This window comes from Oncorhynchus kisutch, unplaced genomic scaffold (assembly GCF_002021735.2).
Source record: "Oncorhynchus kisutch isolate 150728-3 unplaced genomic scaffold, Okis_V2 scaffold901, whole genome shotgun sequence".
Classification (NCBI taxonomy): domain Eukaryota; kingdom Metazoa; phylum Chordata; class Actinopteri; order Salmoniformes; family Salmonidae; genus Oncorhynchus; species Oncorhynchus kisutch.
In genome coordinates this window covers 14,867-32,719 of record NW_022262846.1, presented here as the reverse complement: position 1 = coordinate 32,719, position 17,853 = coordinate 14,867, and the positions used below count along the sequence as shown (strand labels likewise).

General features: G+C 44.6%; 24 non-coding genes across 24 annotated transcripts; all 24 read left to right on the top strand.

The window, feature by feature from the left end:
- Window positions 1-134: 134 nt before the first annotated feature.
- trnai-uau (transfer RNA isoleucine (anticodon UAU)) lies at window positions 135-228 on the top strand. Its single transcript has 2 exons — window positions 135-172; window positions 193-228. It is a non-coding gene; the product is annotated as a tRNA-Ile (tRNA).
- Window positions 229-881: 653 nt separating this feature from the next.
- Window positions 882-975, top strand: trnai-uau (transfer RNA isoleucine (anticodon UAU)). The gene is made up of 2 exons: window positions 882-919; window positions 940-975. It is a non-coding gene; the product is annotated as a tRNA-Ile (tRNA).
- A 653-nt stretch (window positions 976-1,628) lies between these two features.
- Window positions 1,629-1,722, top strand: trnai-uau (transfer RNA isoleucine (anticodon UAU)). The gene is made up of 2 exons: window positions 1,629-1,666; window positions 1,687-1,722. It is a non-coding gene; the product is annotated as a tRNA-Ile (tRNA).
- A 654-nt stretch (window positions 1,723-2,376) lies between these two features.
- trnai-uau (transfer RNA isoleucine (anticodon UAU)) lies at window positions 2,377-2,470 on the top strand. Its single transcript has 2 exons — window positions 2,377-2,414; window positions 2,435-2,470. It is a non-coding gene; the product is annotated as a tRNA-Ile (tRNA).
- A 654-nt stretch (window positions 2,471-3,124) lies between these two features.
- Window positions 3,125-3,218, top strand: trnai-uau (transfer RNA isoleucine (anticodon UAU)). Its single transcript has 2 exons — window positions 3,125-3,162; window positions 3,183-3,218. It is a non-coding gene; the product is annotated as a tRNA-Ile (tRNA).
- Window positions 3,219-3,872: 654 nt separating this feature from the next.
- Window positions 3,873-3,966, top strand: trnai-uau (transfer RNA isoleucine (anticodon UAU)). The gene is made up of 2 exons: window positions 3,873-3,910; window positions 3,931-3,966. It is a non-coding gene; the product is annotated as a tRNA-Ile (tRNA).
- A 654-nt stretch (window positions 3,967-4,620) lies between these two features.
- On the top strand, window positions 4,621-4,714 carry trnai-uau (transfer RNA isoleucine (anticodon UAU)). The gene is made up of 2 exons: window positions 4,621-4,658; window positions 4,679-4,714. It is a non-coding gene; the product is annotated as a tRNA-Ile (tRNA).
- Window positions 4,715-5,368: 654 nt separating this feature from the next.
- On the top strand, window positions 5,369-5,462 carry trnai-uau (transfer RNA isoleucine (anticodon UAU)). The gene is made up of 2 exons: window positions 5,369-5,406; window positions 5,427-5,462. It is a non-coding gene; the product is annotated as a tRNA-Ile (tRNA).
- A 654-nt stretch (window positions 5,463-6,116) lies between these two features.
- trnai-uau (transfer RNA isoleucine (anticodon UAU)) lies at window positions 6,117-6,210 on the top strand. The gene is made up of 2 exons: window positions 6,117-6,154; window positions 6,175-6,210. It is a non-coding gene; the product is annotated as a tRNA-Ile (tRNA).
- A 654-nt stretch (window positions 6,211-6,864) lies between these two features.
- trnai-uau (transfer RNA isoleucine (anticodon UAU)) lies at window positions 6,865-6,958 on the top strand. The gene is made up of 2 exons: window positions 6,865-6,902; window positions 6,923-6,958. It is a non-coding gene; the product is annotated as a tRNA-Ile (tRNA).
- Window positions 6,959-7,612: 654 nt separating this feature from the next.
- Window positions 7,613-7,706, top strand: trnai-uau (transfer RNA isoleucine (anticodon UAU)). The gene is made up of 2 exons: window positions 7,613-7,650; window positions 7,671-7,706. It is a non-coding gene; the product is annotated as a tRNA-Ile (tRNA).
- Window positions 7,707-8,360: 654 nt separating this feature from the next.
- On the top strand, window positions 8,361-8,454 carry trnai-uau (transfer RNA isoleucine (anticodon UAU)). Its single transcript has 2 exons — window positions 8,361-8,398; window positions 8,419-8,454. It is a non-coding gene; the product is annotated as a tRNA-Ile (tRNA).
- A 654-nt stretch (window positions 8,455-9,108) lies between these two features.
- Window positions 9,109-9,202, top strand: trnai-uau (transfer RNA isoleucine (anticodon UAU)). The gene is made up of 2 exons: window positions 9,109-9,146; window positions 9,167-9,202. It is a non-coding gene; the product is annotated as a tRNA-Ile (tRNA).
- Window positions 9,203-9,856: 654 nt separating this feature from the next.
- On the top strand, window positions 9,857-9,950 carry trnai-uau (transfer RNA isoleucine (anticodon UAU)). Its single transcript has 2 exons — window positions 9,857-9,894; window positions 9,915-9,950. It is a non-coding gene; the product is annotated as a tRNA-Ile (tRNA).
- Window positions 9,951-10,604: 654 nt separating this feature from the next.
- Window positions 10,605-10,698, top strand: trnai-uau (transfer RNA isoleucine (anticodon UAU)). Its single transcript has 2 exons — window positions 10,605-10,642; window positions 10,663-10,698. It is a non-coding gene; the product is annotated as a tRNA-Ile (tRNA).
- A 654-nt stretch (window positions 10,699-11,352) lies between these two features.
- On the top strand, window positions 11,353-11,446 carry trnai-uau (transfer RNA isoleucine (anticodon UAU)). Its single transcript has 2 exons — window positions 11,353-11,390; window positions 11,411-11,446. It is a non-coding gene; the product is annotated as a tRNA-Ile (tRNA).
- Window positions 11,447-12,100: 654 nt separating this feature from the next.
- trnai-uau (transfer RNA isoleucine (anticodon UAU)) lies at window positions 12,101-12,194 on the top strand. The gene is made up of 2 exons: window positions 12,101-12,138; window positions 12,159-12,194. It is a non-coding gene; the product is annotated as a tRNA-Ile (tRNA).
- Window positions 12,195-12,848: 654 nt separating this feature from the next.
- On the top strand, window positions 12,849-12,942 carry trnai-uau (transfer RNA isoleucine (anticodon UAU)). Its single transcript has 2 exons — window positions 12,849-12,886; window positions 12,907-12,942. It is a non-coding gene; the product is annotated as a tRNA-Ile (tRNA).
- A 654-nt stretch (window positions 12,943-13,596) lies between these two features.
- trnai-uau (transfer RNA isoleucine (anticodon UAU)) lies at window positions 13,597-13,690 on the top strand. Its single transcript has 2 exons — window positions 13,597-13,634; window positions 13,655-13,690. It is a non-coding gene; the product is annotated as a tRNA-Ile (tRNA).
- Window positions 13,691-14,344: 654 nt separating this feature from the next.
- Window positions 14,345-14,438, top strand: trnai-uau (transfer RNA isoleucine (anticodon UAU)). The gene is made up of 2 exons: window positions 14,345-14,382; window positions 14,403-14,438. It is a non-coding gene; the product is annotated as a tRNA-Ile (tRNA).
- Window positions 14,439-15,092: 654 nt separating this feature from the next.
- trnai-uau (transfer RNA isoleucine (anticodon UAU)) lies at window positions 15,093-15,186 on the top strand. The gene is made up of 2 exons: window positions 15,093-15,130; window positions 15,151-15,186. It is a non-coding gene; the product is annotated as a tRNA-Ile (tRNA).
- A 654-nt stretch (window positions 15,187-15,840) lies between these two features.
- trnai-uau (transfer RNA isoleucine (anticodon UAU)) lies at window positions 15,841-15,934 on the top strand. The gene is made up of 2 exons: window positions 15,841-15,878; window positions 15,899-15,934. It is a non-coding gene; the product is annotated as a tRNA-Ile (tRNA).
- A 654-nt stretch (window positions 15,935-16,588) lies between these two features.
- trnai-uau (transfer RNA isoleucine (anticodon UAU)) lies at window positions 16,589-16,682 on the top strand. Its single transcript has 2 exons — window positions 16,589-16,626; window positions 16,647-16,682. It is a non-coding gene; the product is annotated as a tRNA-Ile (tRNA).
- Window positions 16,683-17,336: 654 nt separating this feature from the next.
- trnai-uau (transfer RNA isoleucine (anticodon UAU)) lies at window positions 17,337-17,429 on the top strand. Its single transcript is given in 2 exon segments — window positions 17,337-17,374; window positions 17,394-17,429. It is a non-coding gene; the product is annotated as a tRNA-Ile (tRNA).
- Window positions 17,430-17,853: the final 424 nt, after the last annotated feature.

Genomic DNA, 17,853 nt, shown 5'->3' with positions numbered 1-17,853 from the left:
TCGAACCCACAAATACGAGATTAAGAGTCTCATGCTCTACCGTCTGAGTTAGCCAGGTAGGTCAATTGTCGAACTGACTCGGACCGAGTATTGTACATCTATGTTTTTGCAAGATATGGTAAACAGGTCATCAGGCTCCTGTGGCGCAATCGGTTAGCGCGTGGTACTTATACAGCAGTATGCAGCGAAGCAATGCCGAGGTTGTGAGTTCGAGCCTCACCAGGAGCATGTAATTTTCTTGAACCCTTTGCCTGTCTATTTATGCTCTCCCGACTGAGCTTGCCAGGTACCTCAACAGTAGTATTGACTTGGTCCGAATATCGTTCAGCTCCATTTCTGCAAAATATGAAGATCAGTGAAAGTGTTGTTGATGGATCCTGTGGTGCAATCTGTTAGCATGTTGTACTTATATAGCAGTATACAGAAATTAGATGACAAGGTTATGAGTTCAAGCCCCACCAGGAGCAAGTATTCTTCTAGAAGCCTATCCCTGTCTATTTCTTGTCCAGAAGATTAGCATTTATTCATCCATTTAGGAGGACGTTTCATAGATAATAGGTATGTCATTGATATGACAGGTCAGAGTGCAGGCAGAGATAGAATACAAAATCATCGTCTTCTCTATCACCAGCTATGCCTGACACGTCAGCAATGCAGGGTGGCAAGCCTGCTCGAAAGTCCAAGCGGATGGCTGTTTGCGAAGTGAGTTGGTGCTTCGCCTCAGAAAATAATCACCCCATTTGTGGTTCGAACCCACAAATACGAGATTAAGAGTCTCATGCTATATCGTCTGAGTTAGCCAGGTAGGTCAATTGTCGAACTGACTCGGACCGAGTATTGTACATCTATGTTTTTGCAAGATATGGTAAACAGGTGATCAGGCTCCTGTGGCGCAATCGGTTAGCGCGTGGTACTTATACAGCAGTATGCAGCGAAGCAATGCCGAGGTTGTGAGTTCGACCCTCACCAGGAGCATGTACTTTTCTTGAACCCTTTGCCTGTCTATTTATGCTCTCCCGACTGAGCTTGCCAGGTACCTCAACAGTAGTATTGACTTGGTCCGAATATCGTTCAGCTCCATTTCTGCAAAATATGAAGATCAGTGAAAGTGTTGTTGATGGATCCTGTGGTGCAATCTGTTAGCATGTTGTACTTATATAGCAGTATACAGAAATTAGATGACAAGGTTATGAGTTCAACTCCCACCAGGAGCAAGTATTCTTCTAGAAGCCTATCCCTGTCTATTTCTTGTCCAGAAGATTAGCATTTATTCATCCATTTAGGAGGACGTTTCATAGATAATAGGTATGTCATTGATATGACAGGTCAGAGTGCAGGCAGAGATAGAATACAAAATCATCGTCTTCTCTATCACCAGCTATGCCTGACACGTCAGCAATGCAGGGTGGCAAGCCTGCTCGAAAGTCCAAGCGGATGGCTGTTTGCGAAGTGAGTTGGTGCTTCGCCTCAGAAAATAATCACCCCATTTGTGGTTCGAACCCACAAATACGAGATTAAGAGTCTCATGCTCTACCGTCTGAGTTAGCCAGGTAGGTCAATTGTCGAACTGACTCGGACCGAGTATTGTACATCTATGTTTTTGCAAGATATGGTAAACAGGTGATCAGGCTCCTGTGGCGCAATCGGTTAGCGCGTGGTACTTATACAGCAGTATGCAGCGAAGCAATGCCGAGGTTGTGAGTTCGACCCTCACCAGGAGCATGTACTTTTCTTGAACCCTTTGCCTGTCTATTTATGCTCTACCGACTGAGCTAGCCAGGTACCTCAACAGTAGTATTGACTTGGTCCGAATATCGTTCAGCTCCATTTCTGCAAAATATGAAGATCAGTGAAAGTGTTGTTGATGGATCCTGTGGTGCAATCTGTTAGCATGTTGTACTTATATAGCAGTATACAGAAATTAGATGACAAGGTTATGAGTTCAACTCCCACCAGGAGCAAGTATTCTTCTAGAAGCCTATCCCTGTCTATTTCTTGTCCAGAAAATTAGCATTTATTCAATCCATTTAGGAGGACGTTTCATAGATAATAGGTATGTCATTGAGATGACAGGTCAGAGTGCAGGCAGAGATAGAATACAAAATCATCGTCTTCTCTATCACCAGCTATGCCTGACACGTCAGCAATGCAGGGTGGCAAGCCTGCTCGAAAGTCCAAGCGGATGGCTGTTTGCGAAGTGAGTTGGTGCTTCGCCTCAGAAAATAATCACCCCATTTGTGGTTCGAACCCACAAATACGAGATTAAGAGTCTCATGCTCTACCGTCTGAGTTAGCCAGGTAGGTCAATTGTCGAACTGACTCGGACCGAGTATTGTACATCTATGTTTTTGCAAGATATGGTAAACAGGTGATCAGGCTCCTGTGGCGCAATCGGTTAGCGCGTGGTACTTATACAGCAGTATGCAGCGAAGCAATGCCGAGGTTGTGAGTTCGAGCCTCACCAGGAGCATGTACTTTTCTTGAACCCTTTGCCTGTCTATTTATGCTCTACCGACTGAGCTTGCCAGGTACCTCAACAGTAGTATTGACTTGGTCCGAATATCGTTCAGCTCCATTTCTGCAAAATATGAAGATCAGTGAAAGTGTTGTTGATGGATCCTGTGGTGCAATCTGTTAGCATGTTGTACTTATACAGCAGTATACAGAAATTAGATGACAAGGTTATGAGTTCAACTCCCACCAGGAGCAAGTATTCTTCTAGAAGCCTATCCCTGTCTATTTCTTGTCCAGAAAATTAGCATTTATTCAATCCATTTAGGAGGACGTTTCATAGATAATAGGTATGTCATTGAGATGACAGGTCAGAGTGCAGGCAGAGATAGAATACAAAATCATCGTCTTCTCTATCACCAGCTATGCCTGACACGTCAGCAATGCAGGGTGGCAAGCCTGCTCGAAAGTCCAAGCGGATGGCTGTTTGCGAAGTGAGTTGGTGCTTCGCCTCAGAAAATAATCACCCCATTTGTGGTTCGAACCCACAAATACGAGATTAAGAGTCTCATGCTCTACCGTCTGAGTTAGCCAGGTAGGTCAATTGTCGAACTGACTCGGACCGAGTATTGTACATCTATGTTTTTGCAAGATATGGTAAACAGGTGATCAGGCTCCTGTGGCGCAATCGGTTAGCGCGTGGTACTTATACAGCAGTATGCAGCGAAGCAATGCCGAGGTTGTGAGTTCGAGCCTCACCAGGAGCATGTACTTTTCTTGAACCCTTTGCCTGTCTATTTATGCTCTACCGACTGAGCTTGCCAGGTACCTCAACAGTAGTATTGACTTGGTCCGAATATCGTTCAGCTCCATTTCTGCAAAATATGAAGATCAGTGAAAGTGTTGTTGATGGATCCTGTGGTGCAATCTGTTAGCATGTTGTACTTATACAGCAGTATACAGAAATTAGATGACAAGGTTATGAGTTCAACTCCCACCAGGAGCAAGTATTCTTCTAGAAGCCTATCCCTGTCTATTTCTTGTCCAGAAAATTAGCATTTATTCAATCCATTTAGGAGGACGTTTCATAGATAATAGGTATGTCATTGAGATGACAGGTCAGAGTGCAGGCAGAGATAGAATACAAAATCATCGTCTTCTCTATCACCAGCTATGCCTGACACGTCAGCAATGCAGGGTGGCAAGCCTGCTCGAAAGTCCAAGCGGATGGCTGTTTGCGAAGTGAGTTGGTGCTTCGCCTCAGAAAATAATCACCCCATTTGTGGTTCGAACCCACAAATACGAGATTAAGAGTCTCATGCTCTACCGTCTGAGTTAGCCAGGTAGGTCAATTGTCGAACTGACTCGGACCGAGTATTGTACATCTATGTTTTTGCAAGATATGGTAAACAGGTGATCAGGCTCCTGTGGCGCAATCGGTTAGCGCGTGGTACTTATACAGCAGTATGCAGCGAAGCAATGCCGAGGTTGTGAGTTCGAGCCTCACCAGGAGCATGTACTTTTCTTGAACCCTTTGCCTGTCTATTTATGCTCTACCGACTGAGCTTGCCAGGTACCTCAACAGTAGTGTTGACTTGGTCCGAATATCGTTCAGCTCCATTTCTGCAAAATATGAAGATCAGTGAAAGTGTTGTTGATGGATCCTGTGGTGCAATCTGTTAGCATGTTGTACTTATACAGCAGTATACAGAAATTAGATGACAAGGTTATGAGTTCAACTCCCACCAGGAGCAAGTATTCTTCTAGAAGCCTATCCCTGTCTATTTCTTGTCCAGAAAATTAGCATTTATTCAATCCATTTAGGAGGACGTTTCATAGATAATAGGTATGTCATTGAGATGACAGGTCAGAGTGCAGGCAGAGATAGAATACAAAATCATCGTCTTCTCTATCACCAGCTATGCCTGACACGTCAGCAATGCAGGGTGGCAAGCCTGCTCGAAAGTCCAAGCGGATGGCTGTTTGCGAAGTGAGTTGGTGCTTCGCCTCAGAAAATAATCACCCCATTTGTGGTTCGAACCCACAAATACGAGATTAAGAGTCTCATGCTCTACCGTCTGAGTTAGCCAGGTAGGTCAATTGTCGAACTGACTCGGACCGAGTATTGTACATCTATGTTTTTGCAAGATATGGTAAACAGGTGATCAGGCTCCTGTGGCGCAATCGGTTAGCGCGTGGTACTTATACAGCAGTATGCAGCGAAGCAATGCCGAGGTTGTGAGTTCGAGCCTCACCAGGAGCATGTACTTTTCTTGAACCCTTTGCCTGTCTATTTATGCTCTACCGACTGAGCTTGCCAGGTACCTCAACAGTAGTGTTGACTTGGTCCGAATATCGTTCAGCTCCATTTCTGCAAAATATGAAGATCAGTGAAAGTGTTGTTGATGGATCCTGTGGTGCAATCTGTTAGCATGTTGTACTTATACAGCAGTATACAGAAATTAGATGACAAGGTTATGAGTTCAACTCCCACCAGGAGCAAGTATTCTTCTAGAAGCCTATCCCTGTCTATTTCTTGTCCAGAAAATTAGCATTTATTCAATCCATTTAGGAGGACGTTTCATAGATAATAGGTATGTCATTGAGATGACAGGTCAGAGTGCAGGCAGAGATAGAATACAAAATCATCGTCTTCTCTATCACCAGCTATGCCTGACACGTCAGCAATGCAGGGTGGCAAGCCTGCTCGAAAGTCCAAGCGGATGGCTGTTTGCGAAGTGAGTTGGTGCTTCGCCTCAGAAAATAATCACCCCATTTGTGGTTCGAACCCACAAATACGAGATTAAGAGTCTCATGCTCTACCGTCTGAGTTAGCCAGGTAGGTCAATTGTCGAACTGACTCGGACCGAGTATTGTACATCTATGTTTTTGCAAGATATGGTAAACAGGTGATCAGGCTCCTGTGGCGCAATCGGTTAGCGCGTGGTACTTATACAGCAGTATGCAGCGAAGCAATGCCGAGGTTGTGAGTTCGAGCCTCACCAGGAGCATGTACTTTTCTTGAACCCTTTGCCTGTCTATTTATGCTCTACCGACTGAGCTTGCCAGGTACCTCAACAGTAGTATTGACTTGGTCCGAATATCGTTCAGCTCCATTTCTGCAAAATATGAAGATCAGTGAAAGTGTTGTTGATGGATCCTGTGGTGCAATCTGTTAGCATGTTGTACTTATACAGCAGTATACAGAAATTAGATGACAAGGTTATGAGTTCAACTCCCACCAGGAGCAAGTATTCTTCTAGAAGCCTATCCCTGTCTATTTCTTGTCCAGAAAATTAGCATTTATTCAATCCATTTAGGAGGACGTTTCATAGATAATAGGTATGTCATTGAGATGACAGGTCAGAGTGCAGGCAGAGATAGAATACAAAATCATCGTCTTCTCTATCACCAGCTATGCCTGACACGTCAGCAATGCAGGGTGGCAAGCCTGCTCGAAAGTCCAAGCGGATGGCTGTTTGCGAAGTGAGTTGGTGCTTCGCCTCAGAAAATAATCACCCCATTTGTGGTTCGAACCCACAAATACGAGATTAAGAGTCTCATGCTCTACCGTCTGAGTTAGCCAGGTAGGTCAATTGTCGAACTGACTCGGACCGAGTATTGTACATCTATGTTTTTGCAAGATATGGTAAACAGGTGATCAGGCTCCTGTGGCGCAATCGGTTAGCGCGTGGTACTTATACAGCAGTATGCAGCGAAGCAATGCCGAGGTTGTGAGTTCGAGCCTCACCAGGAGCATGTACTTTTCTTGAACCCTTTGCCTGTCTATTTATGCTCTACCGACTGAGCTTGCCAGGTACCTCAACAGTAGTGTTGACTTGGTCCGAATATCGTTCAGCTCCATTTCTGCAAAATATGAAGATCAGTGAAAGTGTTGTTGATGGATCCTGTGGTGCAATCTGTTAGCATGTTGTACTTATACAGCAGTATACAGAAATTAGATGACAAGGTTATGAGTTCAACTCCCACCAGGAGCAAGTATTCTTCTAGAAGCCTATCCCTGTCTATTTCTTGTCCAGAAAATTAGCATTTATTCAATCCATTTAGGAGGACGTTTCATAGATAATAGGTATGTCATTGAGATGACAGGTCAGAGTGCAGGCAGAGATAGAATACAAAATCATCGTCTTCTCTATCACCAGCTATGCCTGACACGTCAGCAATGCAGGGTGGCAAGCCTGCTCGAAAGTCCAAGCGGATGGCTGTTTGCGAAGTGAGTTGGTGCTTCGCCTCAGAAAATAATCACCCCATTTGTGGTTCGAACCCACAAATACGAGATTAAGAGTCTCATGCTCTACCGTCTGAGTTAGCCAGGTAGGTCAATTGTCGAACTGACTCGGACCGAGTATTGTACATCTATGTTTGTGCAAGATATGGTAAACAGGTGATCAGGCTCCTGTGGCGCAATCGGTTAGCGCGTGGTACTTATACAGCAGTATGCAGCGAAGCAATGCCGAGGTTGTGAGTTCGAGCCTCACCAGGAGCATGTACTTTTCTTGAACCCTTTGCCTGTCTATTTATGCTCTACCGACTGAGCTTGCCAGGTACCTCAACAGTAGTGTTGACTTGGTCCGAATATCGTTCAGCTCCATTTCTGCAAAATATGAAGATCAGTGAAAGTGTTGTTGATGGATCCTGTGGTGCAATCTGTTAGCATGTTGTACTTATACAGCAGTATACAGAAATTAGATGACAAGGTTATGAGTTCAACTCCCACCAGGAGCAAGTATTCTTCTAGAAGCCTATCCCTGTCTATTTCTTGTCCAGAAAATTAGCATTTATTCAATCCATTTAGGAGGACGTTTCATAGATAATAGGTATGTCATTGAGATGACAGGTCAGAGTGCAGGCAGAGATAGAATACAAAATCATCGTCTTCTCTATCACCAGCTATGCCTGACACGTCAGCAATGCAGGGTGGCAAGCCTGCTCGAAAGTCCAAGCGGATGGCTGTTTGCGAAGTGAGTTGGTGCTTCGCCTCAGAAAATAATCACCCCATTTGTGGTTCGAACCCACAAATACGAGATTAAGAGTCTCATGCTCTACCGTCTGAGTTAGCCAGGTAGGTCAATTGTCGAACTGACTCGGACCGAGTATTGTACATCTATGTTTTTGCAAGATATGGTAAACAGGTGATCAGGCTCCTGTGGCGCAATCGGTTAGCGCGTGGTACTTATACAGCAGTATGCAGCGAAGCAATGCCGAGGTTGTGAGTTCGAGCCTCACCAGGAGCATGTACTTTTCTTGAACCCTTTGCCTGTCTATTTATGCTCTACCGACTGAGCTTGCCAGGTACCTCAACAGTAGTATTGACTTGGTCCGAATATCGTTCAGCTCCATTTCTGCAAAATATGAAGATCAGTGAAAGTGTTGTTGATGGATCCTGTGGTGCAATCTGTTAGCATGTTGTACTTATACAGCAGTATACAGAAATTAGATGACAAGGTTATGAGTTCAACTCCCACCAGGAGCAAGTATTCTTCTAGAAGCCTATCCCTGTCTATTTCTTGTCCAGAAAATTAGCATTTATTCAATCCATTTAGGAGGACGTTTCATAGATAATAGGTATGTCATTGAGATGACAGGTCAGAGTGCAGGCAGAGATAGAATACAAAATCATCGTCTTCTCTATCACCAGCTATGCCTGACACGTCAGCAATGCAGGGTGGCAAGCCTGCTCGAAAGTCCAAGCGGATGGCTGTTTGCGAAGTGAGTTGGTGCTTCGCCTCAGAAAATAATCACCCCATTTGTGGTTCGAACCCACAAATACGAGATTAAGAGTCTCATGCTCTACCGTCTGAGTTAGCCAGGTAGGTCAATTGTCGAACTGACTCGGACCGAGTATTGTACATCTATGTTTTTGCAAGATATGGTAAACAGGTGATCAGGCTCCTGTGGCGCAATCGGTTAGCGCGTGGTACTTATACAGCAGTATGCAGCGAAGCAATGCCGAGGTTGTGAGTTCGAGCCTCACCAGGAGCATGTACTTTTCTTGAACCCTTTGCCTGTCTATTTATGCTCTACCGACTGAGCTAGCCAGGTACCTCAACAGTAGTATTGACTTGGTCCGAATATCGTTCAGCTCCATTTCTGCAAAATATGAAGATCAGTGAAAGTGTTGTTGATGGATCCTGTGGTGCAATCTGTTAGCATGTTGTACTTATACAGCAGTATACAGAAATTAGATGACAAGGTTATGAGTTCAACTCCCACCAGGAGCAAGTATTCTTCTAGAAGCCTATCCCTGTCTATTTCTTGTCCAGAAAATTAGCATTTATTCAATCCATTTAGGAGGACGTTTCATAGATAATAGGTATGTCATTGAGATGACAGGTCAGAGTGCAGGCAGAGATAGAATACAAAATCATCGTCTTCTCTATCACCAGCTATGCCTGACACGTCAGCAATGCAGGGTGGCAAGCCTGCTCGAAAGTCCAAGCGGATGGCTGTTTGCGAAGTGAGTTGGTGCTTCGCCTCAGAAAATAATCACCCCATTTGTGGTTCGAACCCACAAATACGAGATTAAGAGTCTCATGCTCTACCGTCTGAGTTAGCCAGGTAGGTCAATTGTCGAACTGACTCGGACCGAGTATTGTACATCTATGTTTTTGCAAGATATGGTAAACAGGTGATCAGGCTCCTGTGGCGCAATCGGTTAGCGCGTGGTACTTATACAGCAGTATGCAGCGAAGCAATGCCGAGGTTGTGAGTTCGAGCCTCACCAGGAGCATGTACTTTTCTTGAACCCTTTGCCTGTCTATTTATGCTCTACCGACTGAGCTTGCCAGGTACCTCAACAGTAGTGTTGACTTGGTCCGAATATCGTTCAGCTCCATTTCTGCAAAATATGAAGATCAGTGAAAGTGTTGTTGATGGATCCTGTGGTGCAATCTGTTAGCATGTTGTACTTATACAGCAGTATACAGAAATTAGATGACAAGGTTATGAGTTCAACTCCCACCAGGAGCAAGTATTCTTCTAGAAGCCTATCCCTGTCTATTTCTTGTCCAGAAAATTAGCATTTATTCAATCCATTTAGGAGGACGTTTCATAGATAATAGGTATGTCATTGAGATGACAGGTCAGAGTGCAGGCAGAGATAGAATACAAAATCATCGTCTTCTCTATCACCAGCTATGCCTGACACGTCAGCAATGCAGGGTGGCAAGCCTGCTCGAAAGTCCAAGCGGATGGCTGTTTGCGAAGTGAGTTGGTGCTTCGCCTCAGAAAATAATCACCCCATTTGTGGTTCGAACCCACAAATACGAGATTAAGAGTCTCATGCTCTACCGTCTGAGTTAGCCAGGTAGGTCAATTGTCGAACTGACTCGGACCGAGTATTGTACATCTATGTTTTTGCAAGATATGGTAAACAGGTGATCAGGCTCCTGTGGCGCAATCGGTTAGCGCGTGGTACTTATACAGCAGTATGCAGCGAAGCAATGCCGAGGTTGTGAGTTCGAGCCTCACCAGGAGCATGTACTTTTCTTGAACCCTTTGCCTGTCTATTTATGCTCTACCGACTGAGCTTGCCAGGTACCTCAACAGTAGTATTGACTTGGTCCGAATATCGTTCAGCTCCATTTCTGCAAAATATGAAGATCAGTGAAAGTGTTGTTGATGGATCCTGTGGTGCAATCTGTTAGCATGTTGTACTTATACAGCAGTATACAGAAATTAGATGACAAGGTTATGAGTTCAACTCCCACCAGGAGCAAGTATTCTTCTAGAAGCCTATCCCTGTCTATTTCTTGTCCAGAAAATTAGCATTTATTCAATCCATTTAGGAGGACGTTTCATAGATAATAGGTATGTCATTGAGATGACAGGTCAGAGTGCAGGCAGAGATAGAATACAAAATCATCGTCTTCTCTATCACCAGCTATGCCTGACACGTCAGCAATGCAGGGTGGCAAGCCTGCTCGAAAGTCCAAGCGGATGGCTGTTTGCGAAGTGAGTTGGTGCTTCGCCTCAGAAAATAATCACCCCATTTGTGGTTCGAACCCACAAATACGAGATTAAGAGTCTCATGCTCTACCGTCTGAGTTAGCCAGGTAGGTCAATTGTCGAACTGACTCGGACCGAGTATTGTACATCTATGTTTTTGCAAGATATGGTAAACAGGTGATCAGGCTCCTGTGGCGCAATCGGTTAGCGCGTGGTACTTATACAGCAGTATGCAGCGAAGCAATGCCGAGGTTGTGAGTTCGAGCCTCACCAGGAGCATGTACTTTTCTTGAACCCTTTGCCTGTCTATTTATGCTCTACCGACTGAGCTTGCCAGGTACCTCAACAGTAGTATTGACTTGGTCCGAATATCGTTCAGCTCCATTTCTGCAAAATATGAAGATCAGTGAAAGTGTTGTTGATGGATCCTGTGGTGCAATCTGTTAGCATGTTGTACTTATACAGCAGTATACAGAAATTAGATGACAAGGTTATGAGTTCAACTCCCACCAGGAGCAAGTATTCTTCTAGAAGCCTATCCCTGTCTATTTCTTGTCCAGAAAATTAGCATTTATTCAATCCATTTAGGAGGACGTTTCATAGATAATAGGTATGTCATTGAGATGACAGGTCAGAGTGCAGGCAGAGATAGAATACAAAATCATCGTCTTCTCTATCACCAGCTATGCCTGACACGTCAGCAATGCAGGGTGGCAAGCCTGCTCGAAAGTCCAAGCGGATGGCTGTTTGCGAAGTGAGTTGGTGCTTCGCCTCAGAAAATAATCACCCCATTTGTGGTTCGAACCCACAAATACGAGATTAAGAGTCTCATGCTCTACCGTCTGAGTTAGCCAGGTAGGTCAATTGTCGAACTGACTCGGACCGAGTATTGTACATCTATGTTTTTGCAAGATATGGTAAACAGGTGATCAGGCTCCTGTGGCGCAATCGGTTAGCGCGTGGTACTTATACAGCAGTATGCAGCGAAGCAATGCCGAGGTTGTGAGTTCGAGCCTCACCAGGAGCATGTACTTTTCTTGAACCCTTTGCCTGTCTATTTATGCTCTACCGACTGAGCTTGCCAGGTACCTCAACAGTAGTATTGACTTGGTCCGAATATCGTTCAGCTCCATTTCTGCAAAATATGAAGATCAGTGAAAGTGTTGTTGATGGATCCTGTGGTGCAATCTGTTAGCATGTTGTACTTATACAGCAGTATACAGAAATTAGATGACAAGGTTATGAGTTCAACTCCCACCAGGAGCAAGTATTCTTCTAGAAGCCTATCCCTGTCTATTTCTTGTCCAGAAAATTAGCATTTATTCAATCCATTTAGGAGGACGTTTCATAGATAATAGGTATGTCATTGAGATGACAGGTCAGAGTGCAGGCAGAGATAGAATACAAAATCATCGTCTTCTCTATCACCAGCTATGCCTGACACGTCAGCAATGCAGGGTGGCAAGCCTGCTCGAAAGTCCAAGCGGATGGCTGTTTGCGAAGTGAGTTGGTGCTTCGCCTCAGAAAATAATCACCCCATTTGTGGTTCGAACCCACAAATACGAGATTAAGAGTCTCATGCTCTACCGTCTGAGTTAGCCAGGTAGGTCAATTGTCGAACTGACTCGGACCGAGTATTGTACATCTATGTTTTTGCAAGATATGGTAAACAGGTGATCAGGCTCCTGTGGCGCAATCGGTTAGCGCGTGGTACTTATACAGCAGTATGCAGCGAAGCAATGCCGAGGTTGTGAGTTCGAGCCTCACCAGGAGCATGTACTTTTCTTGAACCCTTTGCCTGTCTATTTATGCTCTACCGACTGAGCTTGCCAGGTACCTCAACAGTAGTGTTGACTTGGTCCGAATATCGTTCAGCTCCATTTCTGCAAAATATGAAGATCAGTGAAAGTGTTGTTGATGGATCCTGTGGTGCAATCTGTTAGCATGTTGTACTTATACAGCAGTATACAGAAATTAGATGACAAGGTTATGAGTTCAACTCCCACCAGGAGCAAGTATTCTTCTAGAAGCCTATCCCTGTCTATTTCTTGTCCAGAAAATTAGCATTTATTCAATCCATTTAGGAGGACGTTTCATAGATAATAGGTATGTCATTGAGATGACAGGTCAGAGTGCAGGCAGAGATAGAATACAAAATCATCGTCTTCTCTATCACCAGCTATGCCTGACACGTCAGCAATGCAGGGTGGCAAGCCTGCTCGAAAGTCCAAGCGGATGGCTGTTTGCGAAGTGAGTTGGTGCTTCGCCTCAGAAAATAATCACCCCATTTGTGGTTCGAACCCACAAATACGAGATTAAGAGTCTCATGCTCTACCGTCTGAGTTAGCCAGGTAGGTCAATTGTCGAACTGACTCGGACCGAGTATTGTACATCTATGTTTGTGCAAGATATGGTAAACAGGTGATCAGGCTCCTGTGGCGCAATCGGTTAGCGCGTGGTACTTATACAGCAGTATGCAGCGAAGCAATGCCGAGGTTGTGAGTTCGAGCCTCACCAGGAGCATGTACTTTTCTTGAACCCTTTGCCTGTCTATTTATGCTCTACCGACTGAGCTTGCCAGGTACCTCAACAGTAGTATTGACTTGGTCCGAATATCGTTCAGCTCCATTTCTGCAAAATATGAAGATCAGTGAAAGTGTTGTTGATGGATCCTGTGGTGCAATCTGTTAGCATGTTGTACTTATACAGCAGTATACAGAAATTAGATGACAAGGTTATGAGTTCAACTCCCACCAGGAGCAAGTATTCTTCTAGAAGCCTATCCCTGTCTATTTCTTGTCCAGAAAATTAGCATTTATTCAATCCATTTAGGAGGACGTTTCATAGATAATAGGTATGTCATTGAGATGACAGGTCAGAGTGCAGGCAGAGATAGAATACAAAATCATCGTCTTCTCTATCACCAGCTATGCCTGACACGTCAGCAATGCAGGGTGGCAAGCCTGCTCGAAAGTCCAAGCGGATGGCTGTTTGCGAAGTGAGTTGGTGCTTCGCCTCAGAAAATAATCACCCCATTTGTGGTTCGAACCCACAAATACGAGATTAAGAGTCTCATGCTCTACCGTCTGAGTTAGCCAGGTAGGTCAATTGTCGAACTGACTCGGACCGAGTATTGTACATCTATGTTTGTGCAAGATATGGTAAACAGGTGATCAGGCTCCTGTGGCGCAATCGGTTAGCGCGTGGTACTTATACAGCAGTATGCAGCGAAGCAATGCCGAGGTTGTGAGTTCGAGCCTCACCAGGAGCATGTACTTTTCTTGAACCCTTTGCCTGTCTATTTATGCTCTACCGACTGAGCTTGCCAGGTACCTCAACAGTAGTGTTGACTTGGTCCGAATATCGTTCAGCTCCATTTCTGCAAAATATGAAGATCAGTGAAAGTGTTGTTGATGGATCCTGTGGTGCAATCTGTTAGCATGTTGTACTTATACAGCAGTATACAGAAATTAGATGACAAGGTTATGAGTTCAACTCCCACCAGGAGCAAGTATTCTTCTAGAAGCCTATCCCTGTCTATTTCTTGTCCAGAAAATTAGCATTTATTCAATCCATTTAGGAGGACGTTTCATAGATAATAGGTATGTCATTGAGATGACAGGTCAGAGTGCAGGCAGAGATAGAATACAAAATCATCGTCTTCTCTATCACCAGCTATGCCTGACACGTCAGCAATGCAGGGTGGCAAGCCTGCTCGAAAGTCCAAGCGGATGGCTGTTTGCGAAGTGAGTTGGTGCTTCGCCTCAGAAAATAATCACCCCATTTGTGGTTCGAACCCACAAATACGAGATTAAGAGTCTCATGCTCTACCGTCTGAGTTAGCCAGGTAGGTCAATTGTCGAACTGACTCGGACCGAGTATTGTACATCTATGTTTTTGCAAGATATGGTAAACAGGTGATCAGGCTCCTGTGGCGCAATCGGTTAGCGCGTGGTACTTATACAGCAGTATGCAGCGAAGCAATGCCGAGGTTGTGAGTTCGAGCCTCACCAGGAGCATGTACTTTTCTTGAACCCTTTGCCTGTCTATTTATGCTCTACCGACTGAGCTAGCCAGGTACCTCAACAGTAGTATTGACTTGGTCCGAATATCGTTCAGCTCCATTTCTGCAAAATATGAAGATCAGTGAAAGTGTTGTTGATGGATCCTGTGGTGCAATCTGTTAGCATGTTGTACTTATACAGCAGTATACAGAAATTAGATGACAAGGTTATGAGTTCAACTCCCACCAGGAGCAAGTATTCTTCTAGAAGCCTATCCCTGTCTATTTCTTGTCCAGAAAATTAGCATTTATTCAATCCATTTAGGAGGACGTTTCATAGATAATAGGTATGTCATTGAGATGACAGGTCAGAGTGCAGGCAGAGATAGAATACAAAATCATCGTCTTCTCTATCACCAGCTATGCCTGACACGTCAGCAATGCAGGGTGGCAAGCCTGCTCGAAAGTCCAAGCGGATGGCTGTTTGCGAAGTGAGTTGGTGCTTCGCCTCAGAAAATAATCACCCCATTTGTGGTTCGAACCCACAAATACGAGATTAAGAGTCTCATGCTCTACCGTCTGAGTTAGCCAGGTAGGTCAATTGTCGAACTGACTCGGACCGAGTATTGTACATCTATGTTTGTGCAAGATATGGTAAACAGGTGATCAGGCTCCTGTGGCGCAATCGGTTAGCGCGTGGTACTTATACAGCAGTATGCAGCGAAGCAATGCCGAGGTTGTGAGTTCGAGCCTCACCAGGAGCATGTACTTTTCTTGAACCCTTTGCCTGTCTATTTATGCTCTACCGACTGAGCTAGCCAGGTACCTCAACAGTAGTGTTGACTTGGTCCGAATATCGTTCAGCTCCATTTCTGCAAAATATGAAGATCAGTGAAAGTGTTGTTGATGGATCCTGTGGTGCAATCTGTTAGCATGTTGTACTTATACAGCAGTATACAGAAATTAGATGACAAGGTTATGAGTTCAACTCCCACCAGGAGCAAGTATTCTTCTAGAAGCCTATCCCTGTCTATTTCTTGTCCAGAAAATTAGCATTTATTCAATCCATTTAGGAGGACGTTTCATAGATAATAGGTATGTCATTGAGATGACAGGTCAGAGTGCAGGCAGAGATAGAATACAAAATCATCGTCTTCTCTATCACCAGCTATGCCTGACACGTCAGCAATGCAGGGTGGCAAGCCTGCTCGAAAGTCCAAGCGGATGGCTGTTTGCGAAGTGAGTTGGTGCTTCGCCTCAGAAAATAATCACCCCATTTGTGGTTCGAACCCACAAATACGAGATTAAGAGTCTCATGCTCTACCGTCTGAGTTAGCCAGGTAGGTCAATTGTCGAACTGACTCGGACCGAGTATTGTACATCTATGTTTTTGCAAGATATGGTAAACAGGTGATCAGGCTCCTGTGGCGCAATCGGTTAGCGCGTGGTACTTATACAGCAGTATGCAGCGAAGCAATGCCGAGGTTGTGAGTTCGAGCCTCACCAGGAGCATGTACTTTTCTTGAACCCTTTGCCTGTCTATTTATGCTCTACCGACTGAGCTAGCCAGGTACCTCAACAGTAGTATTGACTTGGTCCGAATATCGTTCAGCTCCATTTCTGCAAAATATGAAGATCAGTGAAAGTGTTGTTGATGGATCCTGTGGTGCAATCTGTTAGCATGTTGTACTTATACAGCAGTATACAGAAATTAGATGACAAGGTTATGAGTTCAACTCCCACCAGGAGCAAGTATTCTTCTAGAAGCCTATCCCTGTCTATTTCTTGTCCAGAAAATTAGCATTTATTCAATCCATTTAGGAGGACGTTTCATAGATAATAGGTATGTCATTGAGATGACAGGTCAGAGTGCAGGCAGAGATAGAATACAAAATCATCGTCTTCTCTATCACCAGCTATGCCTGACACGTCAGCAATGCAGGGTGGCAAGCCTGCTCGAAAGTCCAAGCGGATGGCTGTTTGCGAAGTGAGTTGGTGCTTCGCCTCAGAAAATAATCACCCCATTTGTGGTTCGAACCCACAAATACGAGATTAAGAGTCTCATGCTCTACCGTCTGAGTTAGCCAGGTAGGTCAATTGTCGAACTGACTCGGACCGAGTATTGTACATCTATGTTTGTGCAAGATATGGTAAACAGGTGATCAGGCTCCTGTGGCGCAATCGGTTAGCGCGTGGTACTTATACAGCAGTATGCAGCGAAGCAATGCCGAGGTTGTGAGTTCGAGCCTCACCAGGAGCATGTACTTTTCTTGAACCCTTTGCCTGTCTATTTATGCTCTACCGACTGAGCTAGCCAGGTACCTCAACAGTAGTGTTGACTTGGTCCGAATATCGTTCAGCTCCATTTCTGCAAAATATGAAGATCAGTGAAAGTGTTGTTGATGGATCCTGTGGTGCAATCTGTTAGCATGTTGTACTTATACAGCAGTATACAGAAATTAGATGACAAGGTTATGAGTTCAACTCCCACCAGGAGCAAGTATTCTTCTAGAAGCCTATCCCTGTCTATTTCTTGTCCAGAAAATTAGCATTTATTCAATCCATTTAGGAGGACGTTTCATAGATAATAGGTATGTCATTGAGATGACAGGTCAGAGTGCAGGCAGAGATAGAATACAAAATCATCGTCTTCTCTATCACCAGCTATGCCTGACACGTCAGCAATGCAGGGTGGCAAGCCTGCTCGAAAGTCCAAGCGGATGGCTGTTTGCGAAGTGAGTTGGTGCTTCGCCTCAGAAAATAATCACCCCATTTGTGGTTCGAACCCACAAATACGAGATTAAGAGTCTCATGCTCTACCGTCTGAGTTAGCCAGGTAGGTCAATTGTCGAACTGACTCGGACCGAGTATTGTACATCTATGTTTGTGCAAGATATGGTAAACAGGTGATCAGGCTCCTGTGGCGCAATCGGTTAGCGCGTGGTACTTATACAGCAGTATCAGCGAAGCAATGCCGAGGTTGTGAGTTCGAGCCTCACCAGGAGCATGTGCTTTTCTTGAACCCTTTGCCTGTCTATTTATGCTCTACCGACTGAGCTAGCCAGGTACCTCAACAGTAGTATTGACTTGGTCCGAATATCGTTCAGCTCCATTTCTGCAAAATATGAAGATCAGTGAAAGTGTTGTTGATGGATCCTGTGGTGCAATCTGTTAGCATGTTGTACTTATACAGCAGTATACAGAAATTAGATGACAAGGTTATGAGTTCAACTCCCACCAGGAGCAAGTATTCTTCTAGAAGCCTATCCCTGTCTATTTCTTGTCCAGAAAATTAGCATTTATTCAATCCATTTAGGAGGACGTTTCATAGATAATAGGTATGTCATTGAGATGACAGGTCAGAGTGCAGGCAGAGATAGAATACAAAATCATCGTCTTCTCTATCACCAGCTATGCCTGACACGGCAGCA